Raw genomic sequence first — 12,364 nt, 5'->3', positions numbered from 1 at the left:
AACTTTTTCTTCAGATGTAAACTATATACTTTGAGATCTATGTTGGATGAAAGTTCCGAACTTATTTCCTTCAGATCTGAACTTTTTCTTCAGGTCTAGAACGTATATGTACTTTATGTTATGAAAGTTGTAAACATTATTTTTTTTAGATATAGACTGTATATGTATTTTATGCTATGAAAGTTATGCTGGATGAAAAATGTAATCTTTGTTTTAAAGATCTGGACCATGTATGTATTTTATATCTACAAATATGTTGGGTAGAACATGGGTAGATGAAATAGTTGGTGTGTGGTGAAATAAAATGATAAGAGGCCTCAATATTGACGTTGATCCAATCATCTAGCGGAGTATGCATGATGACCACAGACTTTTCTAGGAAGTCCAGTGGAACGCTAGCAGGCTCGCAACCTGTAGGTGTTGGTGAACGAAGTGTTCACCAGTGTACTCCATCCCCCCCCCCCCCCGCCCCCATGGTTACCTTACGGACATATATGGCTGAGGAATCCCCTTAGCAGTAGTGTCCATCCCGATGAAATTCCTTAGGATAGGTCCCTTATGATAGATGCTTTAAGGACGTAAGGTGAGGATAACGGGAACGGGTAATCGGATTTAATGATTGTTGAAAATAATAAACTTATTTATTGTGGGTCGAAAACCCTCTATGCTCACCAGTCTCCCTAGCCTGACCCACTCAGTTTTATGGTAAAAGCATAGTTGGATGACTTGACGAGAGATTATGGATTTTAGCCCAGTCGAAAATAAACAGAATGTTGTACGACCTATATTATTTTAAGGACCATTTTGTTTTATGGCCTATGATGTTTTGTTTATGCTTTTTAGCTGTATTGATGATGATATCCCAGGTTTTGTAATGTAATGAAAATACATTTTGTTTAAGAAATGTTTTGATGAATTTTTATCAAATTTTGTGTAACATCCCAAAATTCAAGACCAAAAATTTTGTTTTTAAATAAGTTAATATAAAACAATATGTAATAAAACCGTCAATAATAATGTCTCATGTCAAAACCAAAGTGTCAATATTAAAACATAATAACATAACACCATATCAGAGTGTAACCCCAAGGATCTTATGTGCGGAAATCATAGTGTGATGCGCTGCAATCAATTCGACTCCTTTCCTTTGAAAACAAAACACCTGAAACCAAAACCGTAAACCGTAAGCACGAAGCTTAGTGAGTTCCCCCATCATACCACATACCACAATATACCATCGGTATCTTTCAACCGGTATCCGGGGACTATTTCACCCTTACCACTATCACATAATAATATATCATAAACATACCGATCACCTACTAACATCATAAACAAGCTGATTACATACTAACATATTATAAACAGACAGATAAACGTTGCATGGGTTCTGTATACCCCTTCGGTATCTTTCAACCGGTAACTGCCATCGGTATCTTTTAACCGGTAAATGTCATCGGTATCTTTCAACCGGTATCCGCCATCGGTATCTTTCAACCGGTAACCGGGGACTATTTCACCCCTACCACTATCAATCATACAATGACAGGATATAATCATACTTAGCCATATCTGGGGTACTAACCTACCCTTCGGTCCTAACAACCGAGTTAGGGAAAAACTATTCCCTCCTACTACCACTAACGCACATATCATATCACATAAGCATATCTCATATCATATCACATAAGCATATCTCATGAGCATATCACATAAGCATATCTCATAAGCATGTCACATAAGCATATCTCATAAGCATATCACATAAACATACCAAGATAATTATCACAAAGACAATTATCTACCAACTACCCCTGTTGGTGGGCCGACATTGTGGCCTTAGACCCACCCCTACTGGAAGGTAACTCACCTCACACTGCTGAAGTCCCGTAGACACAATCCCGCACTACTGTAGTCCCGCAGAATCAACCCCAGCTGCTGGATGACAGGTTCCTGAACTGTCAATACCAAAATAACACCTAACTAATAATTGGGTCCCAACACATAACCATAATACATACTTGGATAATTACTACATTACCCCAAGATTGGCTTATTCAAGCCCAAGGCCCAATCCATAAGCCCAAAGTCAACTAAGAATCAAAGCCCAACACATGGCCTAATTTTTCCAAATTGGGCCCAAACCTTTATAAGGTCTTACCATAAGGCCAAACCAAAAGTCCAGTCCAACATTTGAACTTCTAATGGCCCAATGTCAAATAATCATTAAGGCCCAAACCATGGCCCATTTATGGCCCAATTTTCCATATTGGGCCCAACTCCTCATATAAGCCTTACCTCAAAGCCCATTAATTACCCAATCATTAAGGCCCAATAGAAGGACCAACAATAAACCCAAGTGGAATTAGGGTTTCTCATAAAATAATGATTAGGTTTAAGTGTTCAACTTAACTCATTAAAGACTTAATCCACTAAGGAATTAATCCATTAAGTCCAATGTTGCTTAGATTAGTTTTTGCCAATGGTTGTTATTTAATATCTCCAGTTATTAAATAATTCTCGTGTGTCCCGATTAATTTCCCTAAATTAAGGTTTTATTGGCATTAGGGCTTTCCAACTCAAATACTAGCCCATTATTAATTTGTTGGGCTTTTAGGTCAATTACGGCTTTATTGGGCCTATTAGGCCCACTAGAAAATGATTAAGCACATTAGGGTTTTATTAGGTCAATTAGGCTCCATTAAGCTTCATTGGGCCCATTAGGGCTTAAAAGGCCCATTAGGGTTTCAAGCACCCCAAACGAATCAACTCGACAAGACAAACACACTGCCACCCGACACGGCGCCGGTGGCGGCAGCCACCACCCTAAGGTGGTGGTTTACAATTTCTTTTATTATTCTATTTACAATTTATAATGAAAAATACCAAAAATAAACACACACACCCACTACACTAAAATAAACACACACACAGCCACCTTATGGTGGCCGGGGGCGGCAGATGGTGGCAGCCACCACCTCACGGTAGTGGCGGATGTTCTCAGTTTTCCGGTCATACAACGCTATACACACAAATACTCCAACAGAAACTCACCCATCAACGCTTCTATTTGCAAACATCCCGCCCGAAATGGCGGCAGCAGCGGTCAAAAAAGTGATTTGCGATGACAGCCACCACCTCACGGTGGTGGCGTGGTCTGTCTTGTTCTTCAGCCAAGCAACACGTCGACACCGGAGGAAAACGACGCGAAACAGCAGCCTTCAGCGGCAAGGCGACATGGTCACAGTGGTTTGATGGAGGAGATGGCAGCGTCGGGATGTAGGAGGTAAGGTGGTGCGGCACCGGAACCCTAAGAGGTGGGAATGGCGGTGGTCATGGCTTAGTGGTGAAACCATGAGCGACGGGAGCAGCGATGGCACTCCATGTTGCACTCCACCCATGCGTCTGTGTACGAAGCTCCAACTCCGACGGTTCTCGTTCTCTCGGATGATCACGACGTCTGGTGGTGAAATCTCGACGGTGGCGCCGGAAATGGAAGGGAGCTATAAGGTTGGAGGGTGGCGGCTAGCACGTCCTTTAGGGTTAGGGTTATGTAACGGGGAAGAAGCAGCCATCGGGTTTAAATCCCGCTTCTAACAAACCTTTGCCCATTTCTACAAGTTCGGTCCCTCCCCTTTGGGATCTTTTCAAACCAGCCCCAATAATTACAATTCCGCCCCTCCTCCACAAATTGTTCTCAATAAAGTCCCAATAATTCACAAGTTAGTCCCTTAGCCTCCAATATCTCTTCAATAAAGTCCCAGAAGTTACCATATATCCCCTACCTTCAAAATATATATACAAAACTAATCCAGAACTTACACTTTTAACCCCCAACTTCTAAAATTGTGACAATTAGCTCTTCGAGACCACATTTTATACATAATTATTTATTTTAATGCTACTATCCGTTCATTATTTTAGTTATTTAATTAATAAATAAACAGGCTTTACATTTTGTTTTGGGAACAAATTCCGCAACACTTTTCTTAAGAAGTTACTCTGATTTTTATTAAAAAGCATAAATGAAATTGGTCTTTTTTGGCCGTAAAAATGGGGATGTCACAGCTTACCATCCACAAACCGATCGTGATAGTCATTTCACGTCAAGGTTTTGGAGGAGTCTACAAGAGGAATTGGGTACAAAATTGTGTTTAAGTACAGCTTACCATCTGCAAACTGATGGTCATAGCGAAAGAACTATTCAAACGTTGGAAGATATGCTAAGAGCATGTACCCTATAATTCCAAGGTAATTGGGATGAACACTTACCTATGGTAGAGTTTTCTTACAAAAATAGTTACCATTCTATCATCAAGATGGCACCTTATCAAGCTTTGTATGGACAAAAGTGTTGTACGCCATCTTGTTGACTTGAAGCTGTAGAAAAGAAGTTTATGGGCCCCGAGATAGTCCATCAGACTGCTGAAAAGCTAAAAGTGATTAGGGAAAGGATGTTAGCAGCCCAGGATCGTCAAAAGAGCTATGCTAACAAGAAGAGGCGACCGGTAATATTCGAAGTCGGGGATTCAGTTTTATTAAAAGTCTCATCGTGTAATGGACTTATAAGATTTGGGAAACGAGGAAAGTTGAGGCCAAGGTTTATTGGACCGTTCAAGGTTCTTCAAAGGATTGGGAACCAAGCTTACAAGCTCGAATTACCCGAAGAACTAGATGGTATTCATAACACATTCCATGTGTGTTATTTGAGGAAATTCACGGGAGAAGTTCTTGACATAATTCTAATTTTAGAGTTAAGAACATATGAGAATAAGAGGCTAATCGAAGAGCCCAAGGCGACTGTTGACCGTAAGACGAAGAAGTTGCGACGCAAGATGGTTGACTTATTGCTTGTGCGATGGAAACATTCGAATGGGCCAAATCTCACCTGGGAAATGGAGAGTGACATGATGAGTCGCTATCCGCATTTGTTTGCTGATGCATGATTCTGGGACGGAATCATCCTAAGGGGGAGAGATTTGTAACGCCCGTGTTTCGAGGCTGAGCATTGATACGATGATGTAATAGACAAGGTCAACCATTGTAACCCATTTTAAAGTAATAAAGATGAATTACTTGAATATTATGTGAATTATGTGCTTCTGTGTGCTTATTACTTGTTCATAATGATATAATAAATAAAGGATAAAAATAAGCATAAAAAAATAAAATGTTAGATAAATCCAATATCTATGAAGAAAGTTGTAGTAGCCGTGACAAGGATTCTGGAGATATAAAGAGCACACAAATCTGACTTCATATGAGGAAGTTATGATTTTTCTAAGTTTCGGATCGGTAGTGCACAACCCGAAGTTCGAATATTAGATCGAGCGGTTTTTAGCCGACACAACCTAAACGAGAATTGAATATCTCGTAAATAGGAGCTCAATGGAAAAAAGACAGACACAAACGGAGTTCGTATGTAGAAGTTATGAGTTCTACACGGTCGTTAAATAGTGTAATATTCTCATAATATTAAATTTTAAATCGGTCAAGAATTAGCCGACGAAGTCTAAACGAAAGTTGTAGAGCACAGTCCCGCCTACGCGCGGATATAAAGAACGTCGAAAATGGAGCCCGTATGCGAAATTTATGAATTTTAGAAGTCGAGACGAGAAATTGTGAGCTGATGCAGGGGTACGCCCTGCGTACCGAAGTACGCCCCGCGTACGAGGAAGAGTACGTTGCGCTGTTTGACTTTTTATGCGGTTTCGAAGCAGCTACATCAATCCATCCGAAGACTGCGACGTATGTACGAACCTCGGTGTACACCCCGCGTACTCCGAAACTACGCCCAACGTAGTCCTCGGCCTCGAGCTATATAAGGGTGCGAGGTGCAGCCCATTTTCCTCACATTTTCTCACATCTTTCTCCCTCTACTCCGTCTCTCTCTCTCTCTCTCTCTCTCTCTCTCTCTCTCTCTCTCTCTTTCTCTCTCTCTACTCTATCCTAGCTCCCCCAAAGCCTAGGAAACCTTTCTAGCTCTAGAAGAAAGCCTCGGAGAGCCGAGAGTCTCCAATAAAAAGAGTTTTTTGGTTTGAAATTCTGCCCGTGCAGAGCCCGGTTTTCAATCAAACTTCCCGGTTTCGTCAAAAAGGATTATTTTAAGAAGTGAACTGCTGTCCAAATCACTCCGTATCAGGTGAGTGTATAGTCACTTTCATCTTACACATAGATATGAAGTATTTTTTATAAATTATGTGCTATGTGTGCGTGTGAGTGTGTGTGTGTGTGTATATATATATATATATATATATATATGTTATCTGTTTACCTGAGATGTTTGCTGGATGACAGATCCTTACTTCTTTCTTTCAGATCTGAAACTTTTTCCTTCAGATCTACACTTTCTCATCTTAAATGTAAACTTTTTCTTCAGATCTAGACTGTATGCTTTAAGATCTATGTTGGATGAAAGATTCAAACTTCTTTCTTTTAGATCTGAACTTTTTCTTCAGGTCTAGTCCGCATATGTACTTTATGTTATGAAAGTTGTAAACATTATTTTTTTTAGATCTAGACTGTATATGTATTTTATGTTATGAAAGTTATGCTGGATGAAAATTGTAATCTTTATGTTACAGATCTGGACCATGTATGTATTTTATATCTACAAACATGTTGGGTAGAACATGGGTAGATGAAATAGTTGGTGTGTGGTGAAATAAAATGATGAGAGGCCTCAATGTTGATGTTGACCACAGACTTTTCTAGGAAGTCTAGTGGAACGCTAGCAGGCTCGCAACCTGTAGGTGTTTGTGAACGAAGTGTTCACCGGTGTACTCCATCCCCCCATGGTTGCCTTACGAACATATATGGTTGCGGAATCCCCTTAGCAGTAATGTCCATCCCGATGAAATTCCTTAGGAGAAGTCCCTTATGATAGATGCTTTAGGGACGTAAGGTGAGGATAACGGGAACGAGTAATCGGGTTTACTGATTGTTGAAAATAATTAACTTATTTATTGTGGGTTGAAAACCCTATATGCTCACTAGGCTCCCCCCAGCCTGACCCACTCAGTTTCTTGTATTATAGGTAGTGGCAAAAGCATAGTTGGATGACTTGATGGGAGATTATGGATTTTAGTCAAGTAGAAAATAAACGGAATGTTGTACGGCCTATATTGTTTTAAGGCCCATTTTGTTTTATGGCCTATGATCTTTTGTTTATGCTTTTGATCTTTATTGACGATGACATCCCATGTTTTGTAATGTAATGAAAATACATTTTCTTTAAGAAATGTTTTGATGAATTTTTATCATATTTTGTTTTGGGAACAAAGTTTGCAACACTTTTCTTAAGAAGTTACTCTAATTTTTATTAAAAAACATAAACGAAATTGGTCTTTTCTGGCCATAAAAATGGGAATGTCACAGTTTTTGTATTTGCTTATGGGATAAAGGTCACCTAACCATTTGTGAAATAGAACTCACATGTTTTTTAAATGGATTAATTTCTTATGTGATAAAGGTCGCCTAAGCGTAAGATTTTTTATGCATGGATGGTATAAACATGTAAAGCTAAACAATACTTGTTTAGGATCCCATAATCTAGGAGTTACATATCGCATGCAATTGGTAATCGCTACCTATCGAGTTTGATTAAGTTTATGGGATAAAGTTCGCCTAACCAGTTACTTGTTTCGTTACTTGGATCATAGCCTTCAATAAATTAATGTTCGAAGAAACAATATAAGGTATTAACTTTTAACGACTAAATATTGAAAATACTAAATGAAACTTTGTTAAATTTTGTTGATACATAATTTTACTCCCTGCAAAATTTGTCTCTTGTTGAGTTTCAAGAGACAGTAACATTTGATGGTTATAATTTCTATAACTGGTATAATATCTTGAGGTTCTACCTTTAAGATAAATAGAAATTATATATATATATATATATATATATATATATATATATATATATATATATATTGAAAGATCTCATACATGAATAACCTTTGCAAACAGTTAGTCTGATCATGTTACTTTGATGAAAGTATTATTGTGATGATGTTCATGTGTCTCACATCATACTGAAGAAATTAACCTTGACTTGCAAAAAGTCTTGGATAATTATGAAACATATCAGATGTCTCATCAAGTAAAGCAGGTATTCAAACAGAACACTAGAAATAGCTTCTAGTCCATTCAAGCATTGAATAAAAGGAATTCTAAGAGATTGTGCACTGATATAGACTTATAGTTCAGTTAAGGGAAATACAACATAAACGCAGAAATCAAAAAAGGACCAAATGATTAGTGTTGTTTCTATTGTGGAAGAAACTAGACACTAAAGGATGAATTACTCCTCTCATCTCATTGAGCTGAAGAAGTCTGACTTGGACAAAACTTTAAATATCTATATGATAGAACTTTTTATTTTTTTCATCATTCACTTGAGTATGTAATACTTCATGTGACACTAGTAATTGATGTTATGTGTTGATGATTGGAAGAAATAACAAACTGATTACAAACGAATGGTATTTCGTGTTGAAGATATAACAAGTATTTACCTATCCTTATAGAGACATGTAACAATTGTAATTTATGAATAAAACTATATTACTTATCGTTTAATGGATGTTCACATTCATGTTCCGTAACGATGTATTCTATGCTAAGGAATATTTTCTCATAATGTTATTTATGAAGTAAATATATAATCTTTCATTAAATTAATAGTTCTGATCATAACAGCTAAATGATCCAATGAAATTTGATTGAAACTTATCTATGTCATAATCATCATGAGTATATAAATAAGAAATACATATACCAAGTTCAAAAGGATGGAATTTCTAAAGGCAAATGAGCTTGATTCATTTGATATGTGTGGATCATATTTATATGGGAAGATGATTCACAAGTGTCTTTATATATTAGTAGTTAAAGAACAAAAGTCTTGACAAATAGTTATACATAAGTGATGTATGTAATCTTTTTCAATCCAAGAATAGATTTGGTGATAGATACTTAATCAATTTCATTGAAAACTTTTATTCATTGTTGATGAAACCTTTTGATTTGATCAAATTTTTCATAATGAAGATTGAAATACACATTAATGAGATCATTATTCACCTTTTTTGTGATAAAGAAAATGAGTTTTGTAAATCAAGTCTTCGTTGAGCATCTAAGGAGTTGTGGAATCGATTCACAACTCATTCCGTCAAAAACACTCACTCGTCATTATTATGGTTCTTGTGTCATAGGATCGCTTGGTTACCTGAATCTATCTTTTGATATTCTAGGTAGACTTTGTATTTTATAGTGGGATAGGGTCATCTAGCCACTAGCTGAATGTCGATAGTACAAGTTTCAAAGATGATAAGGATAGACCTTTCAGTCTATTATATGATGTTTTAAGGGAACTAATTACTTTATAAATTTTTGGAATTATGCTCACTACAACAAATATATATTGAACATATATATTTTCCAACCAAACAAGTGGGTTAGGTGCATATATAAAGCTTATGTTAAACAATAAGCTCAACCACTCTAGTATCTACTAATTGCATTTATGTAGAATATCATAAATGATCGTTTAGGATGAATTTTCTACTAATCCCACAAATTGTCATTCCATGAGACAAGTGATTAGAAAGTGTTTTTCTAAGTGGGAGCAATTTGGAGATTTAAGAGCTAAAGATCCATAAGCTCAATTCATCATAGTTTGGAACTAGCAAGTTTTCAATTGTTGATGATGTTGGGTTTTGAGCATTCTAACACTCCTATGGTGTACATGCAACCCTATAAACCTTGGATCTATGTTTTCTCTATTATACATGCAAATAAGAACTTTCCAAGGCTTTAATCCTAACTAGCATATTATGATGTTCTTAATCTACAAAGTACTAGTTAGAGGACATACCTTTTGATGTAGCTTGATGTCTTCAAGCTTTAAGAGCTTAGCCCCAATAGTGTGGAAGCCTCAAGTGGAATCACAAATCACCAAGACACCTTGGAAGACTTTAGAGAATATGAATACTTGGTTCTCTCTTAGTAAAATCGGCTAGCCCTCTTAGTGTATCCACACTAGTGCCAATTTCACCAACCAAAGACATCTTTATATAGTATGGAGGATTAGGGTTAAACCCTAATACCCATGACCTTTCATTTCCTAGGATCCATGGGTTAAACACTCCATGGACTATCCATGAAAGCTTAGCCCAACCTAAATGAACTTGGCCCATTCCATATATATAAGAGTCCATATTTAATTAGTTCCTTTTGATCACTTAATTAATTATAAATTAATTCTTGATCAATACTAATTAAATAATATGATTCCATATTAATATATTAGAACTTATAATATATTAATATTAATCATAAACATACTATTCTCAAAAGATTATCCATATAAATTGTGTCGGCGAAGTGCAACCCAAATGGACCATGCCGGGTCGGGTCAAGTACATACAAGATATAGTTATGGACTTAGACATTAATCCAACAGTCTCCCACTTGGATAAGTCTAAAACTATTATTGTGTATGACTTCAAACCTAACTGGCAATCGTAGCTCTTAAAGCTGCTGTCGAACTCTGATCTTGTCAACGAACTTGTCCATTAGATAAGGGATCATATATTCCTCCATTCTAGATATCATATGGACTGAGACATGGATTATAATCATTCTCTCTGTCCATTTGTTGTTTCCCGATTTCCGATTTATGACGACTAACTAATTGAATAAATCAAATCAGTCCTGGCCCGGCCGAGCACTTCCATTTGTCATCATCAAATCATCGAGGGGCCCACAGATATCGCTTTTACCCCGAAGGTAAAAGGAACGGATAAACTTCGAATCATATGGCTTGTTCTACTACTTGTTGAATCATACACAAAGGCACGTTTTATAACACCGAGTTACCGTATGCGTTTTCGTGCAATCAATGTACTATCAACTCATAGTAACAACTCATATCTCTAGGTTTGAAGAATATAAGATATTATCGTCTCATGATCACTCGTGATAAAATTCATGAAGTGATTCCAATGAGCGCGGGTTGAATCCAATACTCAGAACTTATGAGCACTCATGAGTGTTGTAGCCTTTTGTCCAACACCTTAGACCTCTATAAGCCAACCCATGACAGTCTTAATTCATATCTACTTCCAACATATGACCGACTGTGGATGGTTTGAATAACTTAGTCATTCCGGAAGAATAACCTAGTTTATTCGGGAAGTCAAAACATGCAAAATGAAACACAATAATAATTGAATCCAATATGGTATCAACCCTTTGAACATAAATAAAACACCTTTTATTTATCACCATATGATTACACATTATTCATTGTATACTGTTTCAGCTATCAACTTTATTCTTGAATTTAAAACAATAGTTGTCCCATGCTCCAAGCATGCACACTATGTTTTCTAAACACTAGTCATGCCATACACCAAGTATGCATACTATGTTTTTCTATGATCTTTACTTTGTGAACTAGATCAATTGAACATAACTTCAATGATTCTCTTTTCACACTCCCAAATCCTTACTGCAAATGCAAGAATTCCAAATTCATGCCATTTACTGAAATCTGTTAGATTCTAAACTTATATGCATTGATCCTCTTGTAATAATTATGTACAAAGTCATAAAGACTTGACAACAACCATTACAGAGTATTCCAAAGGAGATCAGCTCCTTGGAAACATCCTTCTTGCATTAAGTTTCCTAATCTTAAACAGATTGAAAATTCTAACTTTGAAACATTTCCAGATTCCATTTTGACTATCACTTCTGAACAAGAGTTAATTATCACTATACTTCCAACTGTCCTTGAGCAACCAATCTTTGGTAAACCTTAGATTGTCCTCGACAATTGTTTAATCCTTTTAGTCATATCCAGTTCTAAACCTTTTCCCTTCTTAATGCCCCAGGCATCTGGAAAAATTTTAGAATGGATGAATATAGCACATGTAATCGATCCTATATCCGAAGCATATGGGACACGATTCATGATGTCTCACATAAAGACTAAACCAGTCTTTTGCTATAATATGTCCATTTCAATTTGCCAAGTTCTCATAATTCAGATTATGAAAAGGGATGTCGTAATCATAATCAAATTTTAGAACGCAAATAATGGACCCATATACAGAATTTCCTTATGTTGAGCCATTCCAACATGAAATTCATATATATATATATATATATATATATATATATATATATATATATATATATATATATATATATATCCTTGACTAAATGATTAAAACCTCACGATCTAAGCTTATAGATTTGAGATTAAGTATAATTTCCTCTCCCTTAATTATAGCAAAACAACTCTTTCCCAATTGAAACTTTTGTTTTCTATAATTAACATTGCTAACTTGCA

Source organism: Lactuca serriola, chromosome 9 (genome assembly GCF_051521515.1).
Source record: "Lactuca serriola cultivar US96UC23 chromosome 9, Lser_US96UC23_V15, whole genome shotgun sequence".
Lineage (NCBI taxonomy): Eukaryota > Viridiplantae > Streptophyta > Magnoliopsida > Asterales > Asteraceae > Lactuca > Lactuca serriola.
Note: the sequence above shows the minus strand (reverse complement) of the source record.